Source organism: Macrobrachium rosenbergii, chromosome 5, assembly GCF_040412425.1.
Source record: "Macrobrachium rosenbergii isolate ZJJX-2024 chromosome 5, ASM4041242v1, whole genome shotgun sequence".
Classification (NCBI taxonomy): Eukaryota; Metazoa; Arthropoda; class Malacostraca; order Decapoda; family Palaemonidae; genus Macrobrachium; species Macrobrachium rosenbergii.
In genome coordinates, this window is record NC_089745.1 from 10,633,418 (window position 1) to 10,645,573 (window position 12,156).

Sequence of the window (12,156 nt, forward strand, 5' to 3'; positions counted from 1 at the left end):
ATTCTTTACCCAGTATGGTTCCCTTTACGTAATTTTGACCAATTTAATCCGAGGGTGGAAAGGAGACTGCCTCCGTTCAATTTTCTTATCGGGTTTGCCGTAATATTCTGGATATTCTCTCTCTTTCCTTCTTATTATCTCGGTCTCTTATTTATTCACTTTTGGCAGTATTTTTTTTTTATTCTATTTAGTAATGTTATTTTCACCCCTCTTTCTTCATCTTCTTCCATTATTTATTTATGTTTTTTGTTTGTAATTTGGATTTTCTTATTCTTTCATTTATTTTCTTTTCTACGGCATTTTTTTTCATCGCCTAATTAGTGATATTATTTTCACCCTTTCTCTTTCTTCATCGTCTTTAATTTTTCACTTATATTTTTGTTTGCACTTTGGATTTTCTTTCTTATTCCAATTATTTATGTTCTTTCTCAAGGGTATTTTTTTCATCGCCTAATTAGTGATGTTATTTTCACCCTCCTCTTTCTCCATCGTCCTCGCTTTTTTATTCAATTTTTTTTTATTTAGCTTCTTTTTTTCTTGTCTTCTTTTTTTCTTGTCTTCTTTTTTTCTTGTCTTCTTTCGTTATGCTTCTTTCCTTCGGCCAGAATTCGGCGGTAGCCGTTTCGTGTTATATATATCGCGCCAATTATGTCGGGTCAAGGTTATATACTGGGGGGCCATTTCGCCCCCTCCCCCCAACCACGTGTCTTTTTTTCTCGACTATTTATAAAACAAGTTCGTTTAAGGTTTCAAGTGCTTACGAAGCCTGAAAAAGAAGGCTGTGTGCGCGCTTGTTTTTTTATGAGTGCGTGTATGTTATTTTAGGTTCATTTGGACGCTTAGAGTTTATATTTATGTAACTATATATTTATATATATACACTTATTCACACATATATATATTATATATATTATGTACATATATACAGTATATATATATATACACATATATATATATAATACATATACAGTATATATATATATATATATATATATATATATATATGTATATACTGTATATACTCGTAACGTTGTTAGAGCTTTTACGTTAAATTGTGGAAATAAAAAAGCATGAGCAGATAAAAACATAAAACCAAACTGGAGAAAAATTTTTATATACTTACATTTATGTTTAAATGAAAAAAATATATGTATGCATATATATATGAAATTTGTTTATATTTACATAGATACATGTATGAATATATAACTTTTGCTCTAGTTTGGTTTTATGTTATTATCCTTTCATGCTTTATATTTTTATCTTTTACAGTAAAAGCTCGAAAAACGTTTCAGTCCTGTCTGGCCGAAAATCCGAAATAAATCTTATAATTGCCCGTGTGTGTGGTTTGCCAGTAAAATTTACCTGCATTGTAAACCATATTCTGTATGATATATCTAGGACTTCATTTTAGTTTTCTGTAAAAGAAAACTACTGTATCGGCTTTGTCTGTCCCTCCGCACTTTATTCTGTTCGCACTATTTTCTGTCCGCACTTTTTCTCTCCTCACTTTTTTCTGTCCGCCCTCAGATCTTAAAAACTACTGAGGCTAGAGGGCTGCAATTGGTACGTTGATTATCCACCCTCCAATTATCAAACATACCAAATTGCAGCCCTCTAGCCTCATCAGTTTTTATTTGATTTAAGGTTAAAGGTAGCTATAATTGTGCTTCCAGCAACGCTATAGAATTGGCCACCACCGGGCGGTGGTGAAAGTTTCATGGGCCACGGCTCATACAGCATTATACCGAGACCACCGAGATATAGATCTGTTTCGGTGGGCTTGATTATACGCTGTAGCGGCTGTACAGGAAACTCGATTGCGCCGAAGAAACTTAGGCGCATTTTTTACTTGTTTACTGTCATGATTTGTAATTTTTAAAATATATTTTCTATTTTCTGTATTTTGTTTTTACCTTTGGTGGGAAAAGTAATCGAATATATGATCGTAGGCTAGATATTTAAATAGGTGTTTGCAAGATCAAGCTTTCCTCAGACACGTCTATAAGAAAGAATTATGTATAGGGTATTTGTTAGTCAATGACAGCTATCGGATTGTACATAATAACCAAGTGTATGTTTGTGTATATCTATATATATATATATATATATATATATGTATATATATATACTTTATATGTTTATATATATATATAAATATATTTATATATATATATATATATATATATATATATATATATATATATATATATATATATATATATATATATATATATATATATATATATATATATATATAGTGTTCGAGAATGATAAGTATCACCTTGTTCATAAACGTGCCAAGTGGTTAGAAACTGAATACTCTCAGTAGAGAAATTTCACTTCGATTATAGTTCAGAATACTTTCAGAAGACATGTTTCACAGCATCGACCTTTGTAATAGCGTAGTTTGTTACATTATTAACAAATATGTTTTAAAAAAGTTTCAGTCTGGAAGGCCGGTGAAACCATTTTCTCACATTCTTTTACGTCCTGTTTATCATTCTCTTTATTTCCCACTTGTATTTTCTCTCTCTCTCTCTCTCTCTCTCTCTCTCTCTCTCTCTCTCTCTCTCTCTCTCTCTCGTTCATTTGCATTACACAAGAGGTCTCTCTCTCTCTCTCTCTCTCTCTCTCTGTAATGTGCATTACACCAGAGCTCTCTCTCTCTCTCTCTCTCTCTCTCTCTCTCTCTCTCTCTCTCTCTCTCTCTCTCTCTCTCTTGCATTACACAGAGGTCCTGAATATTTGTGGTAGCCCTGTATACATGCGGCTGAAATACCTGTCTCTCCCTCCCCTTCCCTCCCCCAAAGAGGGGGGGACGTGCATGCAGGGGGGGCGTTAAGGTTAGGGGAAGGGGGAGAGGGGGGTTTTACTTTGTTTCTCACACTTTCACTGGCGAATAAAGACTTTCTTATTTGTTATGTTATTTCCCCTTCCCGGCGGGTGCCATTATCGCCGCGTTATGGCCCAAAGTCTTCAGGCCGGGTCGTAATGCACTTCTTTTCTTTTTTCTTTTTCTTTCTTTCGTACTTTACTGGTGTTTCTGCTGCTGCTGCTGCTGCTGCTTTGGGATATGCGTGTAGTGCCGTTCCTTTTATGGGGATTAATTTTATGAGAGCTTTCAGTGTATCGTATGGGAGTTGTGATTATATATATATATATATATATATATATATATATATATATATATTATATATATATATATATATATATATATATATATATATATATATATAAAGAAAATCCACGAAGGAAAGAGAAACAATGGAGTGCTTTCTCCTTCCTTCGTGGATTTTGTCTTTATTTATATTTTCATCACGTTCCATACTTTCGTGATTCAGTTATACACATATATATATATGCATATATATAAATATATATATTTATATGTATATATATGCACATATATTTATATGTATAAATATATATATAAATATATATTTAGGAATATATATAAAATATATAAACAGATATATATATATATATATATATATATATATATATATATATATATATATATATATATATATATATATATATATACAGTATATATGTAATATATATTGTTTATATATATTTTGATACACACCAGTACATACAACATACATACATTTTCATAAGCATGGCTCCAGGTGTTGCCTTTTCAGTTCTCAGCCAGTCTTTTTCGGGTACCGTTATTAGCCCATTCTTTACACAAGGTTTGTGTGCCACTTCATACTGGTCACCCATCTAAGGACTGGCCCGTCCTGACTTTTCTTAACTTCGCTGATCGGATGACCAGTGATATAATGAGCACTCGGCTGTCAATTGCTGTTTATATATGGAAACCTGCTGTGAATATATCGGTGTCATAAAATGGATTTATGACCATACTGGCTGAATTTATTTACGAAATAATTTTACTCTTTCCATGTTCTTAGCTTTGAGAAGTTTCAGGGTCATTCAGCGGTGAGTACGAGGCTGGGTAATTTATAGTTTTCTAATCAGCTGAATTTCGCAAAGTCTACCGCTGAAGTAGTGGTTCATATTCTCTGTTAGACCGTAGGCTACAAACAAAGATGTTTCACTAGTCAGTCATGTGTTTATATATATATATATATATATATATATATATATATATATATATATATATATATATATATATATATATATGTATATGTATGTATGTATGTATATGTGTGTATATTATATTATATATATATTTATATATTTACTTTTATATTTATATATTTATATATATATATATATATATATATATATATATATATATATATATATATATATATATATTTACACACACACTCAGTAAAGGGGGAATTAATGAACATGTACACCCACGCATCCTTCATTCAGTCCCACGTATCCGTAATTTAATCCTACGTATCCTTAATTCATTCCCATGTATCCTGAGTGGCTGTCCATCACCACGCCTTATCCAAAATGGAAAAGACCCTCTTCACGTGGCACGTGCATTAAGGAGATTGTGTAAACAGTCGCGTTTGGCTCTTTTTATGCGAGCAGTAATCATGCAGCCCCCTCCCTTCCGCTCGTCTCCTCCTCTCTCCTCTCCCTCCCCCTTCCCTTCCCCCCCCCTCCCCTTCCATCCCCTCTCCACTCCCCTCCCTTCCATCCCCTCCTCCCCTCTCCCAATGCGAGCAGTAATAATGCAGCCCCCCTCCCCTTCCCTTCCCCCCTCCCCTCCCCTCCCTTCCCCTCACTCCCCTCCTCCTCACTCCACTTCCGACACCCCATTCTCATAAAAGCTTGATAATAACCTTTTAAGCCACAACCAAGTTAGGTATTAGCATATTTCCCCCGATGGCAGTAAAGCGGAAAGGTTGAAAATAAGTGTCGCACGCACACGCTGCTGAGAGAGAGAGAGAGAGAGAGAGAGAGAGAGAGAGAGAGAGAGAGAACTTTAATCGGCCCTGTTTTGAACTGCTCCAAATTCTGCTCTATCTCCCCCCTCTCCCCCACCAGTTGTTATGCTTGCTTTCAAAAATGGTTTAATTAAATTTTACCACCGACGGGCAGACACGTGGTGTTATGGGAATACCTGAACGAACGTACGAACGAACACCTCTTATTTATAGCAGAAATTGTTATACTCTTAACTCATATGTGACCCATCCCCGTCCCCCCCTTGCTATTTCAACATGCCTAATGCGCAAAGCATACTGATTGTGTGGTATGCATTCAAACAAATATGAACAAGCACTTTCGCTCAATGACCGTGGCCATTGTTGGTTTCTGTTGCCGGATCGCTGTTCTCATGCAATGAACATTCTTGTCAGTATCTGCAAGGAATCCTTATTAATTCAACTGCAGGTGCCCATAATAAAAAGCCTGCAACTAAGTAGTGGCGACGGTAGTGAATCAAGATGTCAAACTGAAAGGGAAGTAGGTGCAAAGGCATTTTGTGTGTGTTGAGTAAATATTGGAAAGTAGACTTCATAAGATTTGCCCAAGTTAATATTTCCTCTTTGCAAAATCCGAATAGTTTTAGTAATATTGACGTGGGAATACTGATAATTTTATGTTGATTTTTATGTTTCTGTAATAATGAAGTACTTGATAAGGTTCTCATTTAATGCTTCTACGGGAAAATGGTTCTCATTTAAGGCTTCTGCGGGAAAAGGGGTCTCATTTAAGGCTTCTGCGGGAAAAGGATTCTCATTTAATGCTTCCCCGGAAAAGGGTTGTCTTTTAATGCTTCTGAGGGAAAAGGGTTCTCATTTAATGCTTCTACGGGAAAAGAGTTCTCATTTAATGCTTCTGCGGGAAGAGGGTTGTCATGTAATGCTTCTACGGGAAAAGGGTTCTCATTTAATGCTTCTACGGGAAAAGGGTTCTCATTTAATGCTCTGTGGGGAAGGGGTTCTCATTTAATGCTTCTACGGGAAAAGGGTTCTCATTTAATGCTTCTACGGGGAAAGGGTTCTCATTTAATGCTTCTGCGGGCAATTGGCCCAGTTGATCGTATTAAACGATGGTCTCTAGGCTTGTAAACTTGGTCTCCTGAGGGCAATTTGTGTGATGAGTCACTCAAGTTTAGTGGAGGGAAGCGCCCTGGGGGAGAGAAATGCTGAATCAGCGCATTTCAGCAGCGCTCATAGGTCGGTGAAACCGATCGAGTTATGATAATTAGCCTTGGGTGTTCCTCGATCGGCGAAAGTGACTGACAGCGCTGTAGTGAAACTGATTCAGATTTATATTTGCCTGCGATTACTGTATGTGATGTCACTGACTCTATTTTCAGTCGGTTTAGTTTTTGGAAAGTGATGTTTTTGGTCAGTTTAGTTTTTGGAAAGTGACTTTGTTGTTTTGATGTCACAGTTGAATCTGCCACTCTATTGTTTTTACCTTCGTTGATGTCTTTGTCCCCAATGGAATTGCGTTGTATACCTGAATTCAACCTTATCATTAGGCTGCCTTGTTAAACCTTTTAGGGGGTTAGTGCCGTCAGTGCACCTCACGCGGTGCACTGTAGGGGTTACTTGAGGTTCATTGCCGCGTCCCTTCGGCCCCTAGTTACAACCCTTTTGATTCATTTTACTGTATCTCCATTCATATTCTCTTTCTTCCGTCTTGCTGTCCACCCTCTCCTAACAAATGTTTCATATTGCAACTGCGAGGTTTTCCTCATGTTACGCCTTTCAGACCTTTTTTACTCTCAGTTTCTCTATCAGCGCTGAATGACCTCATAGGTCCCGGTGCTTGGCCTTTGTCCTAAATTCATTATTTTGTTTTATTCTTAACTTATTAAAAAGATGAAAAATAAAAGACTTTTAAAACTCTCATTTTAATCAAAACAGGAAGGGAAACGATTTCCTCCGCCAGTGAGATGATATTGAAAATATTCCCCCCAAAAATAACCCGTTTGGAATAATAAAATGGGGGAACATTTTTTCCCTCACGTTTCCCTAATATGCATTATATCGCCCTTCATCTCCTTTGATAAAGTTTTCGGACTTATAACTTGTCCGGGAAGGGGGAAGGGGGAATGGGGGGTGGGGGTAAGCAGTTAGAGCGAGTTCGAGGGGAGACGAGGGTATATGAAGTTGGCGGCAGCTCCCGGACCTAAAACTTTTTTGCTTCGAGTGAAAGGGGTTAACTTAATTTCGTCTTTTTTAACAACTTGGAATTCGAGATTAAGTTAGAAGCAAATTCCCCCCTCCCCACTCCCCTCCCCCCCCCTCCCCTCCCCTCCCCTCCCCTCCCCCCTCCCCCTCCCCTTTTTAGGCAACTTCAAGTCCGAGGTGGAGTTACAAATATTTTTTTTTTTTTATCTCTCTCTCTCTCTCTCTCTCTCTCTCTCTCTCTCTCTCTCTCTCTCTCTCTCTCTCTCTCTGTTTTATTATAAAGTTAGGAGAGCGCCGTGATCGTGTCGCAAAGGCGACTTTGTCGAAGTTCTGAATAGAATACCTAAGATTCTAATTAGTTTCTGTTATAAATATTTCTTCGGTCGTCTGTACTTTGTTGGAAGATGATGACATTGAGGAATTTCCCTCTGCCCTTCTCTTGATTCTACACACACAATTTCTTGATGCAGTAAACGTGCTGGTTCTTGCATGCACAGTGCTCTTTGTAACTCGTTGATGAGGCGGCGCGCTGCATGTACAACAAGCATGGTTCTCTCTCTCTCTCTCTCTCTCTCTCTCTCTCTCTCTCTCTCTCTCTCTCTCTCTCTCTCTCTCTTACTTTCCAGCCTCTCCCAACACTTGTTCCATTGTGCAACTGTGAGGTTTTCCTTCTGTTAAACCTCTTAAGACCTTTTCCTCCCAGTTTCCGTTTCAGCGCTGAATGGCCTCATATGTCCCAGCGCTTGGCCTTTGGTCTAATTTCATATTCCATTCCAATATACTTGTGTGTATGCATACAAATATGGATTTATTACTAGTGTTATTAGTTGGTAGGACGTTGGCTGGAGACTGGTTATTATTGCATTATATATTTATCACTCGAACTTGGAGCTACTTCGGAAATAGTTGTATTTTGGAAATGATTGTGAAGTTTTTTAGTTTTTGTAAAAGAAAACTGTTGTGCCGGCTTTGTATGTCCGTCCGCACTTTATTCAGTCCGTACATTCTTTCTGTCCGCCCTCAGATCTTAAAAACTACTGATGCTAGAGGGCTTCAAGTTGGTATGTTGATCATCCACCCTCCAATCATCAAGCATACCAAATTACAGCCCTCTAGCCATAGTAGTTTTTATTTTATTTAAGGTTAAAGTTAGCCATAATCTTGCCTCTGGCAACGATATAGGATAGGGCACCAGCGGGCCATGGTTACAGCTTCATGGGCCGCTTCTCATACAGCATTATACCGAGACCACCTTGATTATACATGTACAGAAAACTCGATTGCGCCGAAGAAACTTCGGTGCATTTTTCACTTGTTTAATATATTTTGGATATTCAGTAATTAACCGCGTGTTTATAGCTGTCGTTATTATTATTATTATATTATTATTATTATTATTATTAACCCGTTATTATTCTGTCAACTACTATTATCATCGCAGCGTATCGCAGAAATTGATATATTCCTTCTGCTTCCAAATCATATATGTCATTCTTTTATCATTCTAACTCATCACAGAAATTAATATTTTTCTCTTTTTCCAAATCTCAGATGTCATTAATGATACGGATCAAAATAAACGGAAGATATTGTAATGCAATTAGAATATTTATTGTTATATATGCTAACCTTGCGGAATGTTAAAGACGGGCTCTCAGACAATACAACAACAATTACTCCTTACGGCCGTCGTGCATCTATGTGAGACTTCAAGGATATCTTATAGACTGGTGACGTGGCCGTCTATTGAGTGTCTCGTAGACAGAGGATTAGTCCAGGCATTAAATTACCGGTAGATGACGGGAACGGAGACATACAGTTTTGCGGTAAATGTGGCTTAGGGCGGCGGCCTTGCGACCAACCCCAACAGCGACCGCAGGAACCTCTCTAGATGTCTGAGTGACTAGCTGTGCGCTCTCTCTCTCTCTCTCTCTCTCTCTCTCTCTCTCTCTCTGGTATTGTTCTCTTCATACTTTTCCTCTCTCTCTCTCTCTCTCTCTCTCTCTCTCTCTCTCTCTCCGCATTCCTTTTATACTCTCCCCCCTCTCTCTCTCTCTCACTTCTGGCGCATCGGATATGATCCTATCATTTAAAAATTCGAAGACGAAAAATCTTCCAGTGCATTGTTGCAACATCAACGCTCCGGGATTGCTTTGTGGTTTTCCTTTCACATAATTTAGTTATATATATATATATACATATATATATATATATATATATATATATATATATATATATATATATGTGTACATGTATGTATGTATTGTATATATGTATATAATCTATATGTGTGTTTGTATGTATGTGTATGTATATGTATATACATATATATATATATATATATATATATATTGTATTTATATATAATATATATAATTGTATTTATATTAATATCTGATTCACTTTACCTTGGAAATATCTTCCACCCAATGCAGACGCACCAACAAATTATAATTATCCTTGGATGAAAGATATTCCCAAGGTAAAGTGAATTCGATATTAAATGATATTGCTTAATACTTGTCAATGTATATAAGAAAAGTCAATTTAGATATATCTATTTTATCATCAGAGCGAACTACATAAGTACATTACTTTGAGAAATTCTTGTCCTGCATCGTACTCTATACTAGCATATGTACATATTTTAAAATAATAATTTTCCAGTTTTGCCAAGAGATAAATTGATATTGTGCCATTATTATAATGACAACATTATAATGACAGATAGCAAGCATTCACAAAACACCGTGAATCTACATCATCCTTACGTGAAGCTATACAAAGTTCCCACCTTGAGACCAGATTCAGCGGAGCGGATCCCCTGCATTACGCCAGGCTTAGTTTGCCGTCATGCAGTACATTCTGGGCGTTCATTAATGTCTTGCATGACACGAAGCATAACGAGGGTTATAAGCGCAATCGGCTTTCGAATTTGCATGTCATTGGATTGGGTCGGGTTGCGTTCGGGTTTGTCATAGTTTTGTTTATTTGTCGTGTCAAGTTGCTAGATTTGTCTGCCTTTTGGGTAATCTATCAGTTGAAAGTGTTTTGAATATGATATATGTATATGTATATGTATATATATATATATATATATATATATATATATATATATATATATATATATATCTATAGGCATTTGGACCTGTCCCCAGTGGCTGTCTGGCCTAAGAAACAGGAGAACAGCGCCTGCCCTATGCCTACAGAGGCCCAGAGCGACTTTAACTTAACTAATACATATATTATACACGTGTTCTTGTGCGTGTGTATGTATATATTTATGTATAACATGTATATAATATATGCATATATGTACAATATGTTATATATATATATATATTATATAATATATATATATATATATATATATATATATATGTAATAGTTGTAATAATAATAAACCATATGCATATATTGCATATGTAATTTTGTGTATTCTGTATTCAGTGACACACACAGACACAAAGAGAGAGAGAGAGAGAGAGAGAGAGAGAGAGAGAGAGAGAGAGAGAGAGACTAATACTTGCTCGCTCTCTGCCTTCTCTTGTATTTTAATGCGATGTAGCAATGAATGGCAACGTTGATGTTCACATGATCCGCGTCGAGTCATGTGGATTGCGGTTAGATACGAAGAAGATCTACCTTGCCTGATTCCCTTTCAGTTCACACACACACACACACACACACGCACTTCTTTTGTCTTTCGTTGGTTTATTGACTGTCTTTGGTTTTAAAGATGTAAAGTATGTATATATGTGTGTATATATATATGTATATATATATATATATTGTGTATATATATGCGCGCAAATAGATACATATATATATAACGTTAGTGTTTCATCTAACAGTGGGGGCCTCTAGAGAATTTTAAGACAAAGGTAATCACAGTTTTATTCTTACTTTCACCGAAGAATGTATGACCATTTTGATATGCATGGTTTAAAGCAAAATGCCCAAAAATAATAGCGAATATACCAGTCTTTTAACAGTTCTCTTACTTTCTCATATATATATATATATATATATATATATATATATATATATATATATATATATATTTATATATAAAACGTATATATGTATATATATATGTATATATATATATATATATATATATATATATATATATATATATATATTTATACATTTCTATATATATACATTTATATTTCTATATATACACACACACAAGTCGTACAAATTTAATTATTCTGATTTTTCCCAAGATAAATCTTCAACAAAATATATTGCATGAAAACACGCAGCATGAGGCGGTCCGGCCATGTTTACATAAGTCATTAAATGTAAAACGATAGCAGTCTTCCCCTCCCCCTTTCCTTCCTTCTCCCTTCTCCCCTCTCCCCTCTCCCTTCTCCCTTCTCCCTTCTCCCCTCTCCCCTCCCCCACCCATCTTTTCTCCCGCTCAGTTGGTTTAGAACTTAATATCTTGGAGCCAATCTATCAAGACGATGTTGACTCTACGGCCCCTGATTCCGTGTAGGCGAAAAGGCTCTCTCTCTCTCTCTCTCTCTCTCTCTCTCTCTCTCTCTCTCTCTCTCTCTCTCTCTCTAAACTTGAGGTTTCTACCAATATTTAGATTTTACTTTTGTATAGCTATTCCTTATATTGTGTTTCTCTCTCTCTCTCTCTCTCTCTCTCTCTCTCTCTCTCTCTCTCTCTCTCTCTCTCTCTCTCTCTCTCTCAAAGCCAGAGGTTTCTACCCACATTTAGGCTTAACTTTTGTATAGGAATTCCTTACATCGTGTTCATATGTCAGCCTTTTGGATTTTATGTTTTAGCAGAGAGTGTACGGTATTATTATTATTATTATTATTATTATTATTATTATTATTATTATTATTATTATTCCCTCTCCAACGTTCGCTCTGGCTCATGGGATGGCTGGTTGTGGTCTCCCAATTGTATATCCATTGAACCTTAACATTCTGCTTCTTGAGCAAGAGGAGGCCCTCCATTTTATCTGTCTATATTCCTTAAAAGGAGGTCGTAGGCTGAGATAAAGGATCGGAGAGTGCCTTGATCTCGATTCATGAGAGAGAGAGAG

At 36.4% G+C, this 12,156-nt stretch overlaps 1 protein-coding gene across 3 annotated transcripts in view; it reads left to right on the forward strand.

Moving 5' to 3' along the window:
• Positions 1-12,156, forward strand: part of LOC136838506 (clavesin-2-like) — a 143,422-nt gene that overhangs the window by 29,525 nt on the left and 101,741 nt on the right. The window lies entirely within an intron of this gene.